Genomic DNA, 24,687 nt, shown 5'->3' with positions numbered 1-24,687 from the left:
ACAAATAGAAGAGTTCAGCATTCATAAAACTATATAAAATATATACAATATTTTTCTCTTACACCCTGAACATGTATCCAAATTGCTGAATTCTCCTATTTGTTTGACTTATTTGTCCACAAATTCTCTTGCAATTTCTATGTAAATAATCCTATAGTCTGTAAATAAGGACGATTTTCTTTCCTGCTTTCTAATTCTTATTCTTTTTAAAAGTAGCCAACTGGCTAGGACTCTATACAGTGTTTAAGAGAAGCTGTGATAACAGGTACCCTTGACTTTTCTCTGAGTCTAAAGAGCACACTTCTAGAAATGTTTTACCAGTAAGTAGCATGTTTTCTGGAGGTTTCTGGTAGATACATGTGGAAGAGACTGCTGGTTTCCCCTCCAGAATTGATTCTCTCTTTTCTCCTCAGTGGAATCTTTCTATTTTATCTGGAGACATGGCCATCAAGACAAATGCCTGCATTTTCCAGCCACCTTCAACTAGGTGAGGGCACAGAGCCTAGCTCCTGCCGCTGCAAATTCCAGTAGTCTCCCTAAAGGAGAAACAGAATCGCTTTCCCCTTTTCTCCTCCTGCCATCTGGAATGCAGACGTGATACTGGAATTGGAGCAATCACATTGGATTTGAATTTATCTTAGGAATAAAGATCACACAAAGCATAACAAAATGATGGAAGGAACTTGGCTCTGGACCCCCTAACCAGTCTTTTACATGGGACAGAAATAAAATTCTATGTAGTTTGGAGTTTTCTGCCATTCACAGCCGAGCCCAATCCTACAACACTCTTTATCAGGATAATGAGGATATAGTCCATTCCAAGTTTGCCAATAGTTTTTCTTTTTTTCATAAATTGTGCTTTTATCAGTTGCTCATCTGTATTAATGAGACGAATTACATTAATAGATTTTTAATGTCCAACCATCTTTGGGGTTTTATCATGATATTTTTAGAGGTTGCAGATGTATGAAGATTTTATTTTGTACTTTTCCCAAGGTTTTAATATGAAAAATTTTAAAGATTCAGAAAAGTTGGTCTGTATAGTGAACACTCACGTATCCACCACTCCAATTCTATGATTAATATTTCAGTTGCTTTGTGCCTTCTATTATGACGTGTTTTTAATTCATTGCTTAATTCACTTAGCTAATATTTTTAAATATTTGTGCACACGTGTTCAAAAGTGAGAATAACCAACTATTTTCTTTTCTTGTATTGTTATTGTCCAGTTTGGGTATTGAAAATATACTTATAAAATAAAATGAAGCATGGAGCTCTTCTGTTTTTGTCTTCACTGAGAATGTCTGAATACAGGAAATAAACTTTGAAGATTTGGTAAAACTCACCTCTTTGGGTAAGTACTTGGTTGACATTGTGCTTTTTTAATAGGTACAACTTTTAAAAATTACAAATTCAAGTCATTTAATGGGTATGAATAAATATATAGTTTGCCATTTCTTTTTCAAGTCATTTTTGGTGATTTATATATTTCTAGAGGACTATCCATTTAATTAAATTGTCAAATTTATTAGTGTAATGATATTCATTGTATTCTCTAGTGCTTTTGAAAATCTTGACTCTATTTATAGTCATATCTTTTTTTCCACTTTTTTCTCCTAATCAGTTTTGCCAGGTTTGTCTATTTTATTACTCTTCTGAAACAACTAGCTTTTGGATCTGTTTTCTCTGTTTTTTCTAAAACAAATAGGGCAGTATAACTATTATACTGATTTCTAATTTTATTTCATTGTTGTCAGAGAACATGTTTTATGTGATTTGAGGTCATTGGCATTTGTTTGAAATTTGCTTTTTGACATATCATAGTCAGTTTTTAAAAACAGTTCGCGTGTGCTGTAAACAATGTATTTCCTGTAATTTTAGGTATAGGACTAATGTTATTTATATCTTCTACAACTTTCATTATAGATTTATACACACACACACATACACATATATATATGAAATTCCAAATCACTATTTCTTCAATATGAATTATTCTATTTATTTTGTATCCTTATGTAACGACCATCTTTTTGCCTTAAAGTTCTAAAAATTATCTATATTGTTATATTATTTTAATTTTTATTAATTTTTTTAGTACATTTTATACATCTGTTTACATAATGACCTCTCTGTCTTCCTGTTTTAAATGTATCTGTTTTAAGCAGTATGGTTGAATTTTAAAAATCCTCCTGAGGGGGCTGGCCCCGTGGCCTAGTGGTTAAGTTTGTGCACTCTGCTGCAAGCGGCCCAGTGTTTCGTTGGTTCGAGTCCTGGGCGCGGACACGGCACTGCTCATCAAGTCACGCTGAGGCAGTGTCCCACATGCCACAACTAGAAGGACCCACAACGAAGAATATACAACTATGTACTGGTGGGCTTTGGGGAGAAAAAGGAAAAAAAAATAAAATCTTTAAAAAAAAAATCCTCCTGAGAATCTCTTTCTTTTAGTAGAGCTTTATATGGGGAGGTTTAATATATAAATAGAGATTTAATATATACATATATTTATATGTACTTTGATTATTGATTTACTTGAACTTATTTCTAGCATTTACATTGTGTTTTCTATTTACCATCCTTTAATTTTGATTCTTTTTTCTTCTTTTCTACTTTCTATTAGGTCAATCTAGTTTTTAAATTTATTCTTCCCTTTCTTCTCTACTGGAAGTTTGCTATCTGCCTAGGATTAGGATTAGAATAAAAAGGTCCCATGAGAAATTAAAATTTCAGGCTTGCATACCACTTTCCCAGGCTGAGGGAGTGGGCTTTTCTACTTCTCTTTCCATGGTGGGGACAGCTGTCTTCCAGGGTCTTCCTCCAAGGACATCTCTAGGATCCCAAGAATGTGTGGCTCAGGGAGCTCAGGGAGCTCCTTTATGCAGCTTCTGAACTCGAGCAGAGAAGGTGGCCAAGGGCCGGGGCTGGGCACAGGGCCAGCCTTCTCTGCCCAAGGCCAGGGGTCAACGTGTGAGACAAGGACACCTGAAGAAAACCCTGAACAAGAATTATTTAGATCATCAAATGAATCACAGGGTCAATTCAGACTGAACCCACTGTGGCTTTGCTTTCTCTCTTCATTATGACATCTTTTTTTCCTTTTGAGCTCAGCTGTTTATTAGAAAATGATTTTCACTGCATTTTAGCCAGCATTTCCGTGTGTAGATACCAATCTGCTACACTCGACAAAGCTGTGGGAGCTAATTTACTTATCTTACAGAATGTTCACAGGTTCCAAGTCTCACCTTCCACCTCGGATCTTTTTGTGTCTGTTTTCCTCCGTTTCTGTTTAGCCAACTTACGAGTGGATTCTTTCCCTCTGTCTTGCTCTCTGGCATTGATGATTCATTTTGAAGTTCTGAGTGGCTATTGTTCTGGCCTTTCCTCAGATGCCCTTGTCCCTCAGACTGAGGCAGGTGATCCTTCCCCCGTGCGCAAGCTCCTAGACACCCCACTCTGTTCATGTCCGCAGTCCAGGTAGGAAGACTGGACATACTTCTCTGTGCTGAAGTTCCTGCGTGTGCTGCCTTTCCCCCATCTTCTGGCAGTTTCTAAAATGATGGCCCTGACAGATCTCAGCCTTCCTGGCTGGACATGACCCTGGCTGTGATGGAAACATATCCAGCTGGAAGCAGCTGACATGCCCAGACCTTCCAGCATTGGGCTTTCCAATACAACATGTTGGGGCCCTTATTTCCTGTCATTTCTTTTTGGCTAGGTGGCTCCCTCCAGCCTCAGGCATTCCCTGGGCAGTTGTCTGAGTTAACGTCTGAGCTTGGCCAACATTAGTGCAGCTGTGGGCCCTGGCAGTGCCGCTGAGTAAATTTCCCAGTTACACCGCAGAGTTGCTTTGACTTCTCTTTCCAGTACAATTATCTTACATGAACAAAGCCAGCCTCATAGGTGTGAGTCCTATGCAGTTATACCAGGCCCCACACTCAGAAGGGCCCTGTACTAAGATTAATATTCTGCTGTTGCTGTCTTGAAATTTTTAATAACTTTTAAATAAAATCTCAAAATTTTGATTTTTCACTAGGCTCCACAAACTGTGTAGCCTCTCCTCAGGAGAAACAGAGAACATCACTGACACCTGGAGAAGTGGGTGGGGCTTATTGACTAACCCAGCTTCTTAGGAGTCAAGGGCAACGCTGTTAGGAGTAATTGTTTAAAAATAGTTTTTCAGATGCAGTGCCATTCCTGCAAAGCTTATTCTTATGGGAAGCTTTACGTCCATCTAAATAAAGCATTTTAGTGCTTCAGGAAAGGGAGAAGGGTACGACTCTAGAACAGCTGTCCAATAGAACTTTCTGCAATGATGTTAACGATCTGTGTCTTTGCTGTCCAATATAGTGACCACTAGACACATGTGGCTACTGAGAACTTGAAATACAGCTAGTAGGAATGAGGACTTGAATTTCTAAATCTTAACTTTAGTTATTTTAAATTTTAAAGTTAAATAGTCATAGGAAGCTATTGGCCACCATATTGGACAGCATAGCTCTAAAATAACAAAGTAATTTCTGACTTTTGGTGATTTGATTATATTTTACCTTAAGTCTACAGCAAGACTTAAAGTTAGACTTTGCTCAGAGGCCAACCTGGTGGCGCAGCGGTTAAGTTCACACGGTCCGCTGCTGCAGCCTGGGGTTCGCCAATTCAGATCCTGGGTGCGGACCTATGCACTACTTATCGTGCCATGCTGTGGCAGGCGTCCCATATATAAAATAGAGGAAGATGGGCATGGATGTTACCTCAGGGCCAATCTTCCTCAGCAAAAAGAGGAAGATTGGCGGCAGATGTTAGCTCAGGGCTAATCTTCCTAAAAAAAAAAGTTAGGCTTTGTCCACAAAATATTTTCTAAATTCAGATTTAAGGCATGTCAAGAACTAAGATGAGGGAACTCAAATCACAGTGTTTTGTTTTGCTTTTTCAAGTGCAGGAAAGCTATCCTTTCCACGTAGGAAAGCTAGGCCATGGGGCTCATTGCTCATAGAAGGGAGATATTACATAGACAAATGATTTGCCTGAAGACTGCCTCTTCCAGTTCTAAGGGATTATGGCAGAAATAAGGGAGACAAAGAAGAGGCAAGGTCAGAGGCCAGAGGCTTGGCAAGGAGTGTTGGTGAGGAGGTGTAGTAGGAGGAGAGTTGAGAGATGAGCTTGAGCCGTCACTCCTGGGCCCACATGTTTTGATGAGACACAGAGGTCTTGAGAGCACAGAGGTACATCAGGGCTCTGGTCAAAACAACGAGGTAGCTGAGTAGGAACTTTGAGAATGCCAGAAACACAAATTTCAGAGACAGATTTGACTTCATCTCAAAAGCCACACCAGAAAAACTGTACCACAGTGGTCACCCGTCCAGGGAGCAGAAAATCTAACTGTTCCACTATCCACCAGTGAAGATCCAGGTATAGCTACCTCTGCTGCTCAGGTCATCTAAACTTTTACAGACCCCAATACACACAGACACTACTCTGAAGGAGAACGAGAAGGTGGAGAGAAAATTTGAAAGATCTTAAGATTTTACCTGAAGAAATTAAAGAGACTTCACGTAAAGGGGTTGTCTGAATTAATGAGCTGAACGAAGTTTAACTGAAGGGGATAATTTTGGTTTTTTTCTACCCAGTGCCCTGTGGATGAGCAGAAGAGTTACGGAGAAATACAGAAGCAGCATTTTCTTTGCACATCTAACTGCGGAGTGAATGAATTTGTGACCCTACTACAAATATGTTTGACATGTTGTCAAGCCAGTTATGGACAGCAGTTCTGTTCATAAGCTTTAGCAGATGTGGAATATGTGGGGGGGGAGGGGGGGCAGTGCGGGGAGGGGGGGAATGTTAACCTGCTTTATTGAAACTAGGAGCCAGCTATACCAGTATCATGACAGAAGTGGGCACTTAACTCATTGATAGATGCCCTTTCTACAAAGACACTGGCAACCTCACACAGGAAGCTCATCTGGGGCTTATCTGGAAGGCAGTTTTTCTCTTATCACCTACCTGGACATGGAGGAGGTTGTAGATACCCTAGACTAATGGTCCAAGAGCTTTGAGATCAATGGGAGAGAGGCGGTCTGGCAGATTATGATGTTATTTTGACTGTGTAGTGCCCTAGTCATCTTCTTGTGCTTAATGAATCACATCCGGGATCAAGGAGACAAGATCTACTTGGACACAATCCTAATATGCTTATCTGGATCTCATGTCCATACGGTCCTCTGTGGGCTACACCACCACCTTCAGGCCAACCCTGGAAAGTACATGTCCAAGAAAATAGAGGAATTTCTGGACTGTATTCCGTACAGCCAAGACACGGGCGTTATGCTTCAAATGTTCATGATACTACAGTAAGAACCCACATAGTTCATCAAATATATTTAGCAATTCTTGGAATTCATGACAAAATTCATAACATATTTCTTCTCCTTGGCTGTTATAATAACTGACATTCTCAAAAGCGAAGGAGGCTCTTTTTGGTTCTCAGAGGCAGACGCAGCCCTTACCAAGTCTTGCTTAATTCCTCCAACCTTCCCCTAACCTATCTGACCCAACCCAACTCACATAAACGTCTCCAACCATTGAGATGGGAATCATTAGAGCCCAGGAGGACCCAGCCCTTGTGCCTCCACTTCTTGGGTTTTCTTCTTTGGGAAATTGGCTTTTGGAAAAATTCAATTGCTCGCTCTCCTTGGGAATATAAATCACTTGTCATGGAGGCTAGAATGGCTAAGATAGATGCAGAAACTCAGTTTGCAACAGGGTCACCTTTTTTCAAGCACTTTGGGTTTACTATTTCATACCCAATCCTGGAAGCCATAGAACCATAAAGGAAAACTAAAGCACAAATCCTAGAAATCATCTGGCTGGGAATCCAGAGAACATCCAGTGCTAGTCATCAACAACAGATAATCAGCACTGACAGGGGCCCAAGTAATTGGATTTTTGTGATATCTAGCTGTATGAGGAATAAAGTGGTTAAGAATGAGCTTTAAGGCTATATCCTGAGCTACTGGATTGTCTTAGTCCATTCAGGCTGCTATAAGGAAATACCACAGACTGCGTATCTTATACACAACAGGAATTTATTGCTCAAAGTTCTGGAGGCTGGAAGTCTGAGATCATGGCACCAGCATGGTTGCCTCTGGTGAGGACCCTCTTCCTGGTTCACAGCTGGCACCCTCTTGCTGTGTCCTCACATGATGGAGGAGGGGGTTAGGGATCTCTCTGGACCCGTGTTTATAAGCATTAATACCATTCACGAGGGCTTCAGCCTCAAGAACTAAGCACCTCGCAAAAGCCCCACCTACTAATACTATCACCTTTGGGGGTTGATTTGACATATGAATTTGGGGGGGGGGGGTGGTTCACATTCAGACTACAGCATAGATGAATGGTGAAGCCAGCAGCTGCAGTGGAGAAAACTGTGGGAGAAACAGGTTTGGGAGATAAGATCAAGTTCTATTTTGAAAGTGTTCAACTTGAAATCCTTATTAGACATCTAACAGAAATGTTAAGTAGGTGGCAGGATTTTTTGTTAAGTCTAGAACTCAGGGGAAATATCAGGGCTGAAGAAGGAAGTTATTGACAGACAGAGAGAAATTAAAACCATGGGACTAAATATGGTCTCCTACAAAGTGAGTGAGTGTATTTAAAGAACAGAAGAGGTTTAAATTAATTTAAATTTGGAAATAAGAGGAAGGAGCCAGGAGACTAAGAAGAAGCGAATCAGGGATGTAGGAGGAAGACTGAGATGGTGTGTTGACTAAGGCCAGTGGTCGACTGAGTCGAATGCTGCTGAGAGCTCAAGTGAGAGGAGCACTGGGAATTGTTCCAAGGATTTGGAGAGGTGGAGCTCACTGGTGATCCTGAGAAGAATGTCTTCAGTAGAGTTGTAAAGAAGAAAACATGATTGGAAAAGGCTGAAAAGAGACTATGAGCTGAGGACGTGAAGACACCAAGTATTGACAAATCATTTTAGAAATAGGGATGCAAATGGACCTGAGAAGCAGGAGGAGGCATAGATTGTAGGAGGACAGATTTATTTCGAGGTGGGAGCTATTATAGCATGTTTATACACTGATGGGAATGTTCTAATTGAGAGGGGAAATGGGAAAATGCTGGAGAGAGTAGATGCTGGAAAGAGCAAAGCCTTTGAATAGGTGAGAGGGGATTCAGGGCTTAAGTGGTGAAGTCGAAGAAGACTTATATTCCAGGACAGTTCTTTCCTCATGAAGGAAGGAAAGGCAAAAATTAGTAAATGTGATGATGGGAAGTCGTCATAGCTGTCTTCTGCTTGCTCCTACTTTCTTAGTAAAAGTAGAGATGAAGTCTGTTTCTATCAGCTCCTACTAGCCCAGCTTGCTGAGACCCTGCCCTCGACCTAGAACCCCATCTATCTTCCTCTTGAATCTCCACCTCTTCAGCTCTAGTGAACCTCAGACGTGTCCCAGGCTCCCAGCTACCACACCCCCTCCCAGGCTGCCTGGCCTCCACTTCTTGGGGAGGGAGGTCCTTGCACAAATGGGAGAACATGTGAGAAAGACTTTAAAAGGATAAACTAATGTAAACATAAGGTGTTATTAATTAATCAAAAGAGCAGCAGGATTGCAGAGTTTTCTGTGCGAGATTTTGCCATCTAACCTTCTTCAAACATCTCTAACCTTAAAAAAAAGAAAAAAAGCCCTCTAAAGGAACAACACATCCTTTTCGAAAATGAGCGAAAGTATGGATAAATTAGGATTTAGAGAAGACGAGGATAAAGAAGGTCGCTTCTCCAGGCAAAACTACACACACACCCACATTCTGGTTACTACACATAGTGAGTACATTTATTGTAGCTTACAGACGAATGAATAGCAAATTCAAATGTCTTTTTTTCTAGTAAGAATTTTGTAGTGAAACATAAAGAGATTTAATATAAAAAGAAAACATGTACAATTGTACACAAATATCTTAATTTGGTAAACAAGTTTTCTTCAGCCAAACATTTGTGGAGAGGTGTTTGGTCCCCGTACTTGAATTAAAGTATCTAAGTAAATGTATTTCTAACTAAATAAGAGTCAGAGTGAATATTTATTTCCCTACATAATATGTAACTAAACACCTAGTTCTTCATGTTCTATGACTCAAAATGAGTTCAGAACTTCTAGTTTGGAAGTATCTTCAGAGTTTTTTTTACAAATAGGGTGACCAACCATCTCATTTATCCAGGACTGAAGGGTTTCCCAGGACGTGGGACTTTCAGTTTTAAAACTGAGGCAGCCTTGGGTAAACTTGCCTTGTTTACCTGATGCTAAGGGAGAATTTCAATTCTGAAACTGGGAGCATTCCAGGCAAAATGGGCTGAGTTTGGTCACCCTCTTTATAAACTACACAAGGACTAGAAAGAGCTCATTGCTCTATAGTCGCATAGTCGCTCTTCCTAATTTTTAATATGTGGCCCTAAATATCTTTTGGCTATTTCAAAAGACTAAATTTATCCCCCCCTAAAAACAAAGATGTGATGGCACTGAGAATAGTCTGAGTTCAGAAGGCAACTTTATAAACTTTTCCATCCTTCCTTCTGTCCTCCCTCCCTCCCTCCCTCCCTCCCTTCCCTCCTTCCTCCTTCGTCTTTCCTTCTTTCCTTCACTCTTTCCTTCTTGCCTTCACTCTTTCCTTCCTCTCCTTCTTCCTTCCTTCTCATTCTTACCTTTTTATACCTGGGTCACTGTATGTAAAAGTATGTAGTACTAGTGGTGGACATTACAGATTCTTTCCTTGACCAAATTTTAGTCAGGCTCCTTTGAGCCCTCTTCTTGACTAGGGCTCAACCTTGGCCCTCATCCTGTCTTTGGCCTAATTTTAGCAAGAATCCCCCCAGCCTTGATATCTGATCACCTTCAATATCTGATTGAATTGCTCATCCTCCACTCTTGATATCTTATCACCTTGGCCAACCAAGAATCCTATTAAGTTGGTTTAGTAAGAATCCCCATACCCTTGATGTCTCCTCTTAGTAGTTTTCCATCTGCTGAGCCCCTTTCTCTGCCCATTGGCTATAAATCCCTAGCTGTCTTTGCTATAATCTCTTCCTCTCACTGCAATAGTCTTGAATAAAGTCTTATTTACTGTTTTAATAAGTGTCTGAATAATTTTTTCTTTAACAGTTATGGTGCCATGACTCGGACAGGGTCAGATTCATCATTGGATCCATGGACCCTAAGTGGGCACTTCTGAAGCCTTTGTTTCACTCTGGACTGATTGATCAGGGATCTGTTGGTAATTCTGACTGCTGAGCCAATGTTCTGAATGACAGTCTATCGAAGCGAGGTAAGGGCAGATTTGATTCTTAAGATTTGGAGGCTGAGTTAGAGTCCTGGGATTCTTTGGTTGAACGGTACATGTTTGAGCAAGAGTCTTCCTGAATGGCAGTCTTCTTGACTCTCTTTGAGTGGGGATTTACTCCTTGACTCTTGCATGAGAAGTTCCTGGCTCTTTTGTGAGGCCTCTACTCTGTTTAGAATCTGAGGCTTCTCTGTTTGGAAGAAGCTGGGGTAGAGTCCTAGGCAAACAGAAGTTGAATTAGAGTCCCAAGTTTCTCCGTTTGTAAGGAACAGAGGCTGGGTTGGAGTCCCAGCCTTCTTTATTTGAGAGGTACCATGAGTTAAGAACATGAGAGCTTCTCAGTGGACTGAAACCCCCTTCTCAAACCCTTGCTGACTATATGCTCCGCCACCATGGCACTAACTCTGTGCACTTCCTTTCTTGTTGGAATGATTTGACTAAGAATAATTTAGAACTTCAATGACTTCTTCAAACTGGTGTTTCTAAGATCTCTCCCTTACCATTGCTTCTGTTCCTCATTTCTCTTGTGTGTGTGTGTGAACATTTAAGTTCTACTCTCTTAGCAAATTTCAATAATACGGTACAGTGTTATCAACTATAGTCACTATCTTATACATTAGATCCTCAGCCCTTATTCTTCTTATAGCTGAAAGTTTGTGCCCATCTATCAACCTTATTTCCCTCACCCCCAGCCACCAGCAGTCACTTTTCTGATCTCTGTTTCTATGAGTTTGACTTTTTGTTTTTTAGATTAAACATATAAGTGATGCCGTGCAGTCTTTCTCTTTCTCTGACTTATTTTCCTTACCATAATGTCCTTAATGCCCATCCATGTTGTTACAAATGACAGGATTTCCTTCTTTCTAATTGACGAATAATACTATGTATGAATGTATGTATGTATCTATCTATCTATCTCACATCTTCTTTATCCATTCATCCATTGACTGACACTTTGATCATTTCCACATCTTGGCTATTGTGAATAAGGTTGCAATGAACATGGCAGTGCAGATATCTCTTCAATAACTTGTTTTCATTTTCTTTGGTTATATACCTAGAAGTGGGATTGCTGGATCATATAGTAGTGCTATTTTTAATTTTTTGAGGACCCTCCATACTGTTTTCTGTAGTGACTATACCAATTTACCTTCCCACCAACTGTACACAAGTGTTCCCTTTTTTCCACATCCTCACCAACACTTGTTATCTCATGTCTTTTTATGATAGCCATTCTAACAGGTATGAGGTGATACCTCATTGTGGTTTTGATTTGCATTTCCCTGATGATTAGTGATGTTGAGCACCTTTTCATGTACCTCTTGGCCATTTGGATGTCTTCTTTGGAAAAATATCTGTTCAGATCCTCTGCCCATTTTTTCATTGGATTGTTTGGGTTTTTTTCCTATTGAATTATGTGAGTTCTTTATATATTTTGGATATTAACTGCTTACCAGGTATATGATTTGCAAACGTTTCCTCCCATTCTGCAGAGTTGTCTTTTCATTTTGTTGATCATTTCTTTTGCTGTGCAGAAGCTTTTAAGTTTGACGTAGTAGTCTCACATGGTTATTTTTGCTTTTGTTGCTTCTGCTTTGGGTGTCATATTTGAAAAATCATTGCTAAGATCTATGTCAAGGAGCTTCTTTTTTATGTTTTCTTTTTGGAGTTTTATGGTTTTTGGTGTTACATGTAAATCTTTAATCCATTTTGAGTCAATTTTTCGAGTGGTGTAAGATAGGGATCTAGTTTTATTCTTTTGCATGTAAATATCCAGTTTTTCCAGCACTATTTATTGAATAGTGTCTTTTCTTCATTGAGTATTCTTGGTTCCCTTGTCAAATATTAGTTGGCTGTATATGCATAGGTTTATTTCTGAGCTCTTGATTCTGTTCCATTGGTCTATATGTCTGTTTTTATGCCAATACCATACTGTTTAGATTATTATAGCTTTGTAGTATAGCTTGAAATCAGGAAGTATGATGCCTCTGGCTATATTCTTCTTTGTTAAGATTGCTTTGGCTATTCAGGGTCTTTTGGGGTTCCATACACATTTTAGGATTTTTTTTTCTATTTCTGTGAAAAGCACCATTAGAATTTTAATAGGGGATGCATTGAATCTGTAGATTGCTTTGAGTAGTACGGACATTTTAACAGTATTAATTCTTCTAATCCATGAACGTGGAATATCTTTTCATTTGTTTGTGTCTTCTTCATTTCTTTCACCAATGTTTTATAGTCTTCAGTGTACAGATCTTTTATCTCCTTGGTTAAATTTATTTCTAAGTTTTTTATTCTTTTTGATACAGTTGTAAATGGGATTGTGTTCTTAATTTATCTTTCTGATAGTTAGTTACTAGTGTATAGAAACAGTACTGATTTTTGTATATTGATTTTGTATCCGGCAGCTTTACTGAATTTATTAGTTCAAGCAGTTTTTTGGTGGCAAATTAGGGTTTTCTACATATAATATGTCATCTGCAAAGAGAGATAGTTCTACTTCTTCCTTTCCAAATCTGATGAATTTTATTTCTTTTTATTGCCTAATTGCTCTGGCTAGGACTTCCAATACTACATTGAATAAAAGTGGTGAGAATGGGTACCCTTGTCTTATTCCTAATCTTACAGGAAAAGATTTTAGCTTTTCACTGTTGAGTATGACTTTAGCTGTGGCCTTGTTCTATGGCCTTTATTATGTTGAGGTACAGTCCCTCTATACCTAGTTTATTGAGAGTTTTTATCATGAATGGATGTTGAATTTTGTCAAATACTTTGCATCTATTGAGATGATCATATGATTTTTATCCTTCATTTTGTTGATGTGGTTTATTACATTGATTGATTTGCAGATGTTGAACCATCCTTGTCTCTTTCCTCCATTTACCATCTTCAATGTTCCCTTCAGCTCCCTTGAATCCTTTGCTATGACACTCTTCAAGCCCCTTCCTCCTCCGTCTCTCTCCACTCTTGCCAGACTTTTCCATTCCTGCTCCAGTTCGTCAACTCCCCATAGTCACTTGAACTTTAGGTCCCTTGTCCTTCATTGGGGTTGCTCAAGAGACTCAGGAACTCCCAAAAGAAACTACATATCAGAAGAAAAGAAAATCTTTAAAGTCTCCTTTACAAATATTGGTAAAAAGCATCAGTCCTCATATTGAGTGAGTAAGTAACCTTAACTTGTTCCATCCATCAGAAACACAGTTTGGATAAAAATATAAACTGGAGCAAAAATAAGAGCTAACTATCTTATATAAACCAGTGAGTTTTGTATTATTATGTTTATCTGACTCATGGCTAAACTTTTAGACTGAAAACTATAAAGTCTCTACTTGCATCTGTCTGTATGTTTATGTATGTGATATTTTCTACCTCTCGATGGTATTACCAAATTAACTTATAAAATCTCATAAAGGAGCTGCATTCTGATTGGCTTATGTATAAATAAGTGCATAAATAAGTTGTAGAAGGCTTACGGGAATCTTGCAAAACAAATCTTATCTCATGTGGCCAAAACTGCCTGAGATTGGATAGATTTATTTATAAAGTTTTTTAAAAAAAGAATTTAATATCACACACTATACAAAACTAGAGTTTGATTTTCTTTCTGTTAAAATAACAAAGACTTCTTGGATTATTGGTCTGCTCTTAATAAGAGATTGTAAAAGGTTTTTATTTACCTGTTAAGTAATCCTTCTAGGAAACAAAGATTCTGTGTCTTATCAGAATAATTTCCTGTGTTTTCTGTTAACCTTTATCATGTCCTTGATTATGTAAGAGAACTGAGTCATCTCACTTTTAAAAGAGCTACAGTATTCTTACAGTTATGTTATCTCCTATATTTACTTTTGAGTTCTTTTATTGTCACTTTAGTTAAATAGGTAGTTAAGTATTATTTCACAGTGGCCTGGGATCCTATTTAGTCACGTATGCAAACCTTTGACTTTTTTTTATCATTTTCCCTTCCCAGAATCAAATACTAAATGAAATCTTGATCTTAAATTGACCTTGAGATTTCTCAGAGGGTTCCTGGAAAATCTCAAAGGATTTTTTTCTTTCGTCTTGTAAAAAGAGAAAAGTCAAAAAATAATTAGGTTTATTTGATATATTCCATTGCATGAAAGGCATTGTCAAATAAGAGATGCTTAACTTTCCCTCAATTATATTTGTATGGATAACAAGTTATTAATATAAATATTCCAGAAATTGTATGAAATTTGTCAGTATTCTCACTGTATATGATATGTCCCGGCATAATGTTATCAGTCTTAATTCCAGTTATTATTTTAAACGTTGTTTGCCACAGAAAAAAACAAATTCCCTTGTCAATTGCATCATTTTTATAACGAACTCTCATTAGATCTCTAACCATGGCCATTTTATGTCTTTGTCATCAACAGATAGTTTTTGTTTTACTCAGATTCTTCTCTGAAAGGACTTGCAATCAGCTATGAGCCAGAGTGCTTCACCTTCAATGAAAAGGGACTATCTCAGAAACCTGTGAAAAGGATTATGATGAGTCCCTGGGATACAGGCTTCTGGTACCTTTACTTAAATAACTCTGAGACCATACCATTCAACTGAATAGAGATTTCCAGAACTCTAGTGAAGAAGCTGATGGGTTTATAAAACTGCTAACCCAAGAGCAAGCAGGACAAGAATTAATTCCATGAGACCAAATGACCTGATAAAGGATGATTATGGCTTTTGTTTGGAAGATTGCTGCTGGATTTAAGGAGTCCCTTTCCCCTTCCTCCTAACACACAATGAGTTAGTCGATTATACTTATGTAAACAAAAGTGGAACATTTATCTTTTCTCCCTGTCTGTTCCCTCCAGAATTCAGAAACTTTTATTGAGTGTCCTCATTTTCATGGCAACATAATTATTTGCATAAGTTCAGTAAGAATCTGTCCTCTTTGAACAGGACAGAATTGGAAGCATTGGTTATAGAACCAAGGCTTTGACTGGAATGTCATATTTGAGAATGATGTGCATAGAATCAGATATGACTAGTTTTAAGGAACTAAGGTTGATTTTATAGAACCAATGCTTATAAAACCCTTTTGGGAAAACTGGGCTGGTTCCTGGCTTACAGGGTTCCCAGCCTTACAGGTGAGCAAGGAAACTCACTTCCTGGCAGGCCTAGGAAACTTAGGATACTTTGGAGACCTAGAGAAGAGAGAAATTCAACCAAATCTTTGGTACTGCAGGAGAAATCACATGGCGAATTTTTGGCTTGGCTTCCTAGATTTGAGAGACTTTTATAAGTCTAACTTGAGATTCTTTATGAAAAGCTCCAGCAAAGCAAACTTTCAAAACGTCTATGTGGTCAGTTACTATTCATGCTGCACTTATGTAAATAATAGGCCAAATCTAATGAGATCAGACTTATTTTGTAAACAAGAATAATCTTACTTTGATTAACTTTGATCAAAAAGAATGAGTATAGAGAGAAATTTTATGTTTCCATGAAAAACTATAGCACACTCTTGTGGGTTATCAGACTCTAGCCCTGTTCATTGTCTTTGAGATTTTATTGTCTACTTGTAAATTGGACTGAATCCTCTATCTTGCACATTTTTACACCCCTTACCAAGTTCTCAATTCTTCTAGTTTCCTCCAACACCTTGCTACAACTCTCCAAATTTTTAACAGTTCCAATTTTTCTCCCAATTTCCTAACTTGGTGTCACTGAGAACTATAACCTGACTGCCCAAATCCTTATGGGGACACTGGGTTGTCTTGCAAGCTAAAGTTAGATGATGGGAAGCCTTCCTGCCTGGAGCTGCTGCTGTGGAGGCCACCCAGGAAGTTTACTGAAAATCCCACATCTTCCGTGCTCTGCTCTAGGAAATAACCATGACTGTAACACTGATATCTATGCCATCACCAGATATTCAAACTGCAAACCAGGAGATCTGTTGGATCCCACTACTATCCTCACTCTACCATCTAAAGATACTTCAAGCCCAACATGTAGAAATCTTCTCAACTGGCTGCCTTCTGGACTCAGAAACTGGATTTATAGTCTGCTCCAACCATGAGTCTTTGTTTTTCTTTTTATTTTCATAGGAATTCCCCTCATTAAATTCCTGATTATTTGCACCATCTAGCAAATATACTCTACTACCAAGTCCCAACAGATGATTCAACTGGTCCTTAACGAACACAAGGAGATTGAGTGAGAAATGGGCTTACATTGTTCAGAGGAAACAAGAATGTCTCTTCTTTCCCTTGAGCAAGAAGAGGGACTGACAAAGACTCTCAGGACTTCAGCTTGGCCTCGTTCTGTCTTTGGCTTGCCAAGCCCAATTTTAACAAGAATCCTGCCAAGTAAGTTTAGTGAGAATCCCCCCCCACCCCCGCTATTGATATCTGATCACCCTCAATGTCTGATCAAGTCCCTCATCCCTAACCTTTGATGTATAAGTCCTTGACTTGCCTTTAGCAATAATCCTGTTAAGAAAGAATCTCTCTACCTTTAATGTTTCCTCTTAATAATTTTCCACCCACTGACCCCTCACTCTGCTCGTTGGCTATAAATCCCGACTTGTCCTATTGTGTTGGAAGTTGAGCCTTATCTTTCTCTCCTATTGCAATAGAGTCAGTTTCTATTGCAATGGTCTTGAATAAAGTCTTCTTTACCATTTAAAAAAATAGAATAATTTTTTCTTCAACATCCGGAAACAGGGGTTTCTTAAATAAGCCGCAAGAGACACTAGAATCAGCATCTCCTCCTCCAAGGTTATTTTGTCCTATCTCCCACCCAGTTTTGGAAACCCTCAAACCTCAACTTGTAGCTCAGTACATCATTCCTTCCCCTTACTTTTGGCTGCTTAACACATTTCATGGTAATCACTAATTCATCACATGGAACTGAATAAGAACCATTTAATATGATTATCTTCTCCATTAAAGCTGTCATCATAATTAGAGCTGCAGTGAACTGTTTGCCAGGAATTATAACTTCTGCCAAGAAAAACTTGGGTGTCATTTTAGAAAAATTCTTAGGTGGGGGAGGAGGAGATCAGGACCATCTGTGTTGGGATCCAAAGCTGAATAATGAGGCATAAAGGCCCTTTCCCCTGCTATCTGCCAAGCTCTGGCCAGCCCTCCAACTGGAACTTACCACAGACTTTAGGATGAACCAGCTTTCAAGATAGTCCAAGGAGCACACCCTCTTGGGAACAATAGCCTTGGAAAAGTCACTCCTTAAGAAGGGAAAGAGGCAGCAGCAAATAAAAATTAGGCCTTCATGGATAAGGCTTTCTAAAAGTTCTTCCAAACGGTTTTGTTTGCCACCCCACTGTTTCCAGGGCAACCACCTAAGCCAGGACCGAAGTAGAAGAAGACATGAGGCTAGAATGGGACCACCCACTGCAATTCTCATTTTATCCTGATGGCAAGAACCTTTATATTGACACAAAGTGTTTGTCAGGCCTCTTGCTGTGAATCACTGGAATAACAGTTTGCCCTGATGGAAGCGTGTCACAGGCTCTGCTCCCACATCCCCCACACTGAGGTGTTTTTAAATGGAACCAAACATCCCAGGGGAATTTCTCTGCACTACGAGCATTGCTTTGTTGCACATTTTTAGACTACACACTGTAAATTAGAGATAAAATACATTATGCTAATTTCCTCCTGCACATCTTGTAGTTATTTTTAGGAAAAGTGTCTTTGAAATTCAGCTTCTCAGGTAAATGTTTAAAATGAAGAGAAAATTAAAACCAAGGCAGAAGGATGCTCAGGACTGAGACACATCACAGTCTGGCACTTTGTAATGAGCATACCTTGTGTCCAGCACGGATTTTAGCTGCAGATAGTGGAAGCAGCACTGTACTGGGCATCATTAGACTTGGCTGTGCATTTTGGTTCTGCAACTTTTTGGATATGTGACTTTGGAGGAATTAATTTCATTTCCCTAAGTCTTAGTTTCCTCATCTTTGAAATAAGAAATGTTCAGTGAGGTCCCTAAGGTGCCTTCCTGAGGTCCTCACACTCTATGACCCTCTGTGCAACACTGAGTAAGACGGCCTCAAATCACATTGAGCAGGTTATATTGACTATCTTTAGAATGAATAAACTCAACCTGTGAGCATTAAACAATTCAGTGGCACTAAAACACTTCAACCTGCATTCTTTATGATCTCTTACTATGCTGGACTTGTTGATTTTTTCACTTGCTGTCCCGGGTATGTCCCATTTGCACCTCAGGTCTGTTCTCCATCATTCTTCACCCTGGGAGGTTGTCCAGTAAGGACTACAACACAGGTTCTTGTCCTCTGACTTCCAGGTGGGTTCAGCGAATGGGCACGAGATTGAAAGGAGGGCAGAGCGTGAGGCTGCCCCCTCCCTGCTCCCTGCCTGTGAGGTTGCTGTGAGCTAGCTATGTCCCTCAATCAAAGGTCACAGCTCCTGGCAGTCACGCTCTGCACAGCAGTCTCCAGGTTTCCATAATGGCTCTCTCTTAGTCAGTTCAGACTGCTATTACAAAGTACCACAGACTGGATGGCTTATAACAACAGAAATTTATTTCTCACCATTGTGGAGGCTGGAAGTCTGAGATCAAGGAGCTGGCAGCTTTGGTGTCTGATTAGAGCCTGCGTCTTGGTTGCAGACTGCCAACTTCTGGCCATGTCCTCATGTGGTGGAAAGAGGGCTAGAAGTCTCTCTGAGGTTTCCTTTCTAAGTGCACTAATCTTGTTCTTGAGGGCTCCACCCTCATGACCTAATTACCTCCCAGAGGCTCCCACTTCCTAATATTGTCACATTGGGGGTTTGAATTTCAACATACGAAATTTGGGGGGACACAAACATCCTGTCAATAACAGTCTCTCTCTTCTTGGTGCTTCAAGTCTAGGAGTACGGCACAATCTCTGTAGTTCTCTATGCCTGTGCAGATCTTTGAAAATTAGTCTTTATGCAAATCTCCCCAAATTATCCAGTGTGAAGGAACCGTCTATTGCTTGCTTGTACCCTGACTGATACACTCAGCTTCTTGAGATGCAAGTGTGGCAAGATTGGAAAGGCCCTGGTGCTTATTACTGAAATATATCAATTTTCTTTGAATACATACTTTTCTTTTCTTAATTATGACTCTGAGAAAAGATGATAATCTCTATGTAGTGCTGCTTGATTACACAGTACTTGACCTCTGTACATACTTGTATTACACAGATTCCAGGAACAGATAATAGAATCCAGTCTAGCAGTTTAAGCACAAAAGGACTGGATGCAAGGAATCAGATGCTCCCAGTAGGGCTGGAGGAGTGGGCTCTAGGCTGGGCCTCCAGGAAAGACTTCTAGAACACACCACAGAGCTGACCTGCCCAGAGAACCGTCGCTGCAACAATCATAAATCTGGGAATCAAGAAGCCACTGTGTCACCTGCCAGCTCCAGGATCACACTGCCTTGCCACAATTCAAGAATCAGAAAGTTGTAGCCTCAATTGTGGTACCTGATTTGTACCATCAAACTGAAGGCCTTGGTGATGTCTTCCTCTCTACTTGATTCAGTTCTAAGTTCGATTCTCACAAAGTACATCTAATTGGTGGAGCCAAAATCGTATTCCTAGCTGCAAATGAGTCTGGGAAATGTCGATTTTAGCTTTCCAGCCTCTGTAGTATGGGAAAACACACTAGAAGGACATTGGGATGAATTCTGAGCAGGCCAATCTACTCTATCTGTCACAAAATTATTTCTGAAAGCATGTTTCAAATGTCATACTAAAAAAACTTGAACTTTGGTACTGGCCTCATGGCCCAGTCATTAAGTTTGGTGTGTTCCACTTCTGCGGCCTGGGTTTGGTTCCCAGGCATGGACCTACACCACTGGTCAGTGGCCAAGCTGTGGTGGCAACCCACATACAAAATAGAGGAAGATTGGCACAGGTGTTGGCTCAGGGCCAATCTTTCTCAGCAGAAAACAAACAAACATGAGCTTTGGAGATTAAAAAAAGAGGGAGACCAGAATTCAAATCTCTGCTCTAGGATTTACTAGCTGCGTGACCTTGGGCAGGATGCACTTAATGTTAGTAAGCCTCTTTTTCGTCTGTACAACAGGAATAATAATGCCTACCTCATGGACTTGTCATTCATTTATCCATTTATATAACAGAGCTTTACTGATTGTCATACTGGTTTGGAAGTGACAGAAATCTGATTGGTTAAGCTGAAAAGAAATTTATTAAAGGATATTTCATAGGTCACAGAATTGCCAGGAGGAGTAGAGAGCTGGGCTCAACGTTGGACTTCCAGGACACCACCTGGAACAGGCATCAGAACTTGCCTGAGGACGCTGCTACTGCCTCCACCACCCACCCCTAGTGCTTATTGCTGCTTTTTCCATTCCACTGATGCAGCTGCTACTGCAGCACTGTAACCACAAACTCAACAGTGCCACCTCTGAAGGCCAAGTGGCAGTAGTGTCACTCTCACTGGCAAAAATGGATTTCATGTGGCATTTCTTCCTCACATTTGTCTCTTCTCAAAGGAAGTCACCCAAGGGTGTCTGGTGGGACCTGGGTCATATGCTTGTGCCCAGCTGCAGACAGGGCCAGGGAAACACAATTGCTGACTTTTATCTTGGGGAGGAAGGAAACTCTCTAGCCAAAGGGAAAGGATTCACAGAGTGCTGGGCTCCAGACGAATGTCCACTACACTGCCTCCAAATGGCTAAGCCAAAGGGATATTTATTGGCTCTTTTTCTCATGTGCTTTCCTCTATCCAAATGCCATTCTCCCCAAATAGTGGCATGCTGGTCCCTGAGAGCTACAAATTTACATTCTATCAGCCAAGCCATCCCTGTGTAAAGAGTATGTCTCTTTCCCAATGGTTCCATCAAAAATCTGTGGCTGACTTTATTGATCTGACTTGGAAAGATAAACTTTCTTAAATCATTCGTTGAGCCAGGGAGATGGAATAAATTAACACACCAGGTCTGGGTTACCTGCCAACTGAGCTGGAGAAGTATAGGTTCAGCCTTTCTAGAACTGTTTGGCTCAAGCGTGAGGGAAGAAAGCTTTTGTAAAGGAAAACTGGGATGCCGGCCGTGCATAAACAATAGTTTTCCACTGTAATCTTCCTGATGGTTTGATATCCACACACACTCTCTTGCATACAATGTCATAGGTGATCCTACCCACAATATTGCAACTCTTCCATGAATACTCTAGAACTCCCTCCTTCCCCAGGCTCTAAGGCCAAATACTGAATCCAGCTCTAGGGTCCTCAGCAACATGGATTTGACAGTTAAATTTAGGTGTCAACTTGACAGGGCTGAGGTATGCCCAGGTAGCTGGTAAAATATTATTTCTGAGTGTGGCTGTGAGAGTGTTTCTGGAAGATATTAGCATTTGAATCGGAAGACCGAGTAAAGAAAATATGCCTTACTGGTGCAGGTGGGCACCATCCAATCCACTGAGGGCCTGAATAAAGCAAAAAGGCAGAGGAAGGGCAAATTTTTTCTCTCTGCTTGAGCCGGGACATCCATCTCCTCTGGTCCTTGGACATCAGTGCTCCTGGTTCTCGGGTCTTTGGACTTGGATTGGGACCTTGCCATTGTCTCCTCTGGTTCTCAGGCCTTTGCGTACAGACTAGAACTACACCACTGGCTTTCGTGGGCCTCCAGCATGTAGATGGAAGATCATGGAACATCTTAGCCTCCGTAAGAGGCTAAGCCAATCCCTCATAATAAATCATCTTCTATGTATCTATATTTATCCTGTTGGTTCTGTTTCTCTGTAGAATCCTGACTAACACAGTGCATTACTCTCAGGTTGGTTGAGCATATTTCCTTGTGTATTGTCAACCTATGACTAAATGATAAATTTAACCTAATCTACAATGCACAAGGAGATCAGATACGTAAATTAAAAAAGAATTCCATGTGGAAAAGGGAAGAGAAAGAAACAACTTAGAATGGTCACTGTCCAACAGCATTTCTCACATCCTGTTTCTCAGGAATAAAAAGTGTTCCCTGACACAGTGATGGAGTAAATTCCTTGGTCAGCAAAAGTTGCTGACTCTGGCTTTCTCCTCTGGTAGTAGAGCCAACGTTCAGTATCTTCTGTGGTCACATCTGAGAAGGACAATGGTGAGGACTCACTTGTGGGGACTAAACTAATTCTGAAGCCTATTTTCTATTGAGAAGAGATCAGGGCCTAGAGACCTTAGGTTGGTCAATGTTTTTCTAGGAATATTATTTACTCGGAAACCTAGTAGGCTTTCCATCTATATCCAACACTAGGATGTCCTCTCATAACAACAGGCCTTAGAGCTCTGCCTTTCTCTCCAGGCCTCAGCCATAAACCTTCCATTTTGTGCATTTCCTGGGGGCAATGACAAGCAATAGCTTGAGTTTGGACAGATAAAACCAATCTGGCTCCCTCATTCCATGTACTTCAGTGGTTGGGCTCTAAAGTGGGGCTTAGTGAAGCCTTTATCAGACAGGGAAAACCCAGAACGAGGAGCTTAGTAAGGCTTTCCCAGGGTCCCTTGTTATCTCTTCTTAAGTTTCCAGTATCCTGGATTTTACTTCCATTACCTTTATCTTGGGGGAGAGAATTCAGCTTTGCCAAATGAGCAAAACTCAATATTACCTAGCTGCTAACTCTCTTTGATCACAGGCCAAAGGCAGAAGGGCTTCCCTTAGCAGTTTCTGTTCTCTCTCTACTTTCTGATGAGCCAGTTGTCTCTTACTTATAGTAACTTATGTCAGGCTGGAAAAAAATATCCAACCTGATCTAACCAGATGATGTTTTTCTACCGGCTTTCCTAAATGTCCAGCCTGGATAGATACATTGCCTGAGTCTCCAAATACAACATGTTTATGAAGGCAGTCATCTTCCCCGGCAGAGAAGGGGAAACCTACCCTGACTCCTGCCTCGCTGTGACCCTTCCAACTTCACATGGTCATTCCAAGTGTCAGTTGTAACAGGTACTTCCAGCAATCAATTTCTATTTCAGTCTACTTCTGTTTCCACAAAGGAAACTCGCTATCTTAAGCAAAAACAAAGAATGTGCTCAAGGATGTGGAGTAGCACAAAGAATTAAAAGAAAAGTTAAGCATCAGCCTGTGAAAAGGACAGGAATCAAAACAACCCTACATATCCAGGTAGCAGGAACTAACGTTAGTCTCTTTCGTGGCACTGTTGTCGGGATAAGTGATCACTGCCATTTTCTATCCCTTTACGACTGTACTCAAGATTTAATTTTTGGGATCCAGAGTCTGAATAACATTCTTGAATCATCCGTCTACTCACCTCTCATTTGGGTAGGGCAGGGCATTTTGGATGATGGCCTCACCAAGAATGGCCAGGGAATTGTTTCAAGGTGTTCTTACTAGAAAAAGATGGAGTGAATGCCAGGCAGGCAAAACCCGAAGATGTTCACCATTTGCTCACCATGTGCTGAGCTTGTGCTACTCTCTCTGGATCCAAAGATAAGTAATGATGTTGGCCAACATTTATTAATCATTCACTAGGAGCCTGGAACTTCCTATGCATTATTTCAGATAGGCTTTACAATAAGTACTGTAAAGCGGTTACTCTTTTTTTTTTCTTTTTAAAGATTGGCACCTGAGCTAACATCTGTTGCCAATCTTCTTTTTTGGTTTTCCTTTTTCTTCTCCCCAAAGTATCCCAGTACGTAGTTGTATATTCTAGTTGTAGGTCCTTCTGGTTGTGTTATGTGGGATACTGCCTCAGCGTGGCCCAATGAGTGGTGCCATGTCCGCTCCCAGAATCCAAACAGGTGAAACCCTGGGCCACGGAAGCAGAGTGCGTGAACTTATAAAGGGGTTACTCTTATGTCTTAGGTCAGTGTTATGGGTTTAACAGTGTTTAACAATTCATATGTTGAAGTCCTCACCCCCAGGGCCTCAGAATGTGACCTTATTTGGAAATAGGGTTATGGCAGATATAATTAGTTAGGATGAGGTCATCAGAGTGGGCCCCTAATCCAATATGACTGGTGTCCCTATAAAAAGGAGAAATTTGGGGGCTGGCCCCGTGGCCACGTGATTAAGTTCACCTGGGCTGAGGCATGTATGGGATGGGTTTATTCTGCCTCCTCTTTCTATACAGTAAATGTAAGAACACAGCCTGTGGTAAGCAGCAGGAGGCCGATCATGTCTATTTTAAAAGGACTTCTAAGACTCTTAAAGATGTTGTCCCTCAGGACCTTAACAGGAAGACCAAGGTAAGAGAAGAGCTTATCTCAAAGAGACCTTTGGATATAGATTTTGTTTAATGGAATGGGTTATAAATTGACTCATGAAAAATCCATGAAGGTTTTAAAAGAATTGTATCAACTTGGACTGAAAGATATAGAGATAATACAAAATGAAAAGAGGTCTTTG

The 24,687-nt window shown here is 40.2% G+C and overlaps 1 non-coding gene across 1 annotated transcript; it reads right to left on the bottom strand.

Annotated features, from left to right (window-relative positions):
• Positions 1–24,295: 24,295 nt before the first annotated feature.
• LOC124236530 (small nucleolar RNA SNORA51) lies at positions 24,296–24,452 on the bottom strand. The gene has a single exon (XR_006887765.1). It is a non-coding gene; the product is annotated as a small nucleolar RNA SNORA51 (small nucleolar RNA).
• Positions 24,453–24,687: the final 235 nt, after the last annotated feature.

The sequence above is a fragment of the Equus quagga genome, chromosome 2, assembly GCF_021613505.1.
Source record: "Equus quagga isolate Etosha38 chromosome 2, UCLA_HA_Equagga_1.0, whole genome shotgun sequence".
NCBI lineage: Eukaryota > Metazoa > Chordata > Mammalia > Perissodactyla > Equidae > Equus > Equus quagga.
This window is presented reverse-complemented; position numbering and strand designations above follow the sequence as displayed.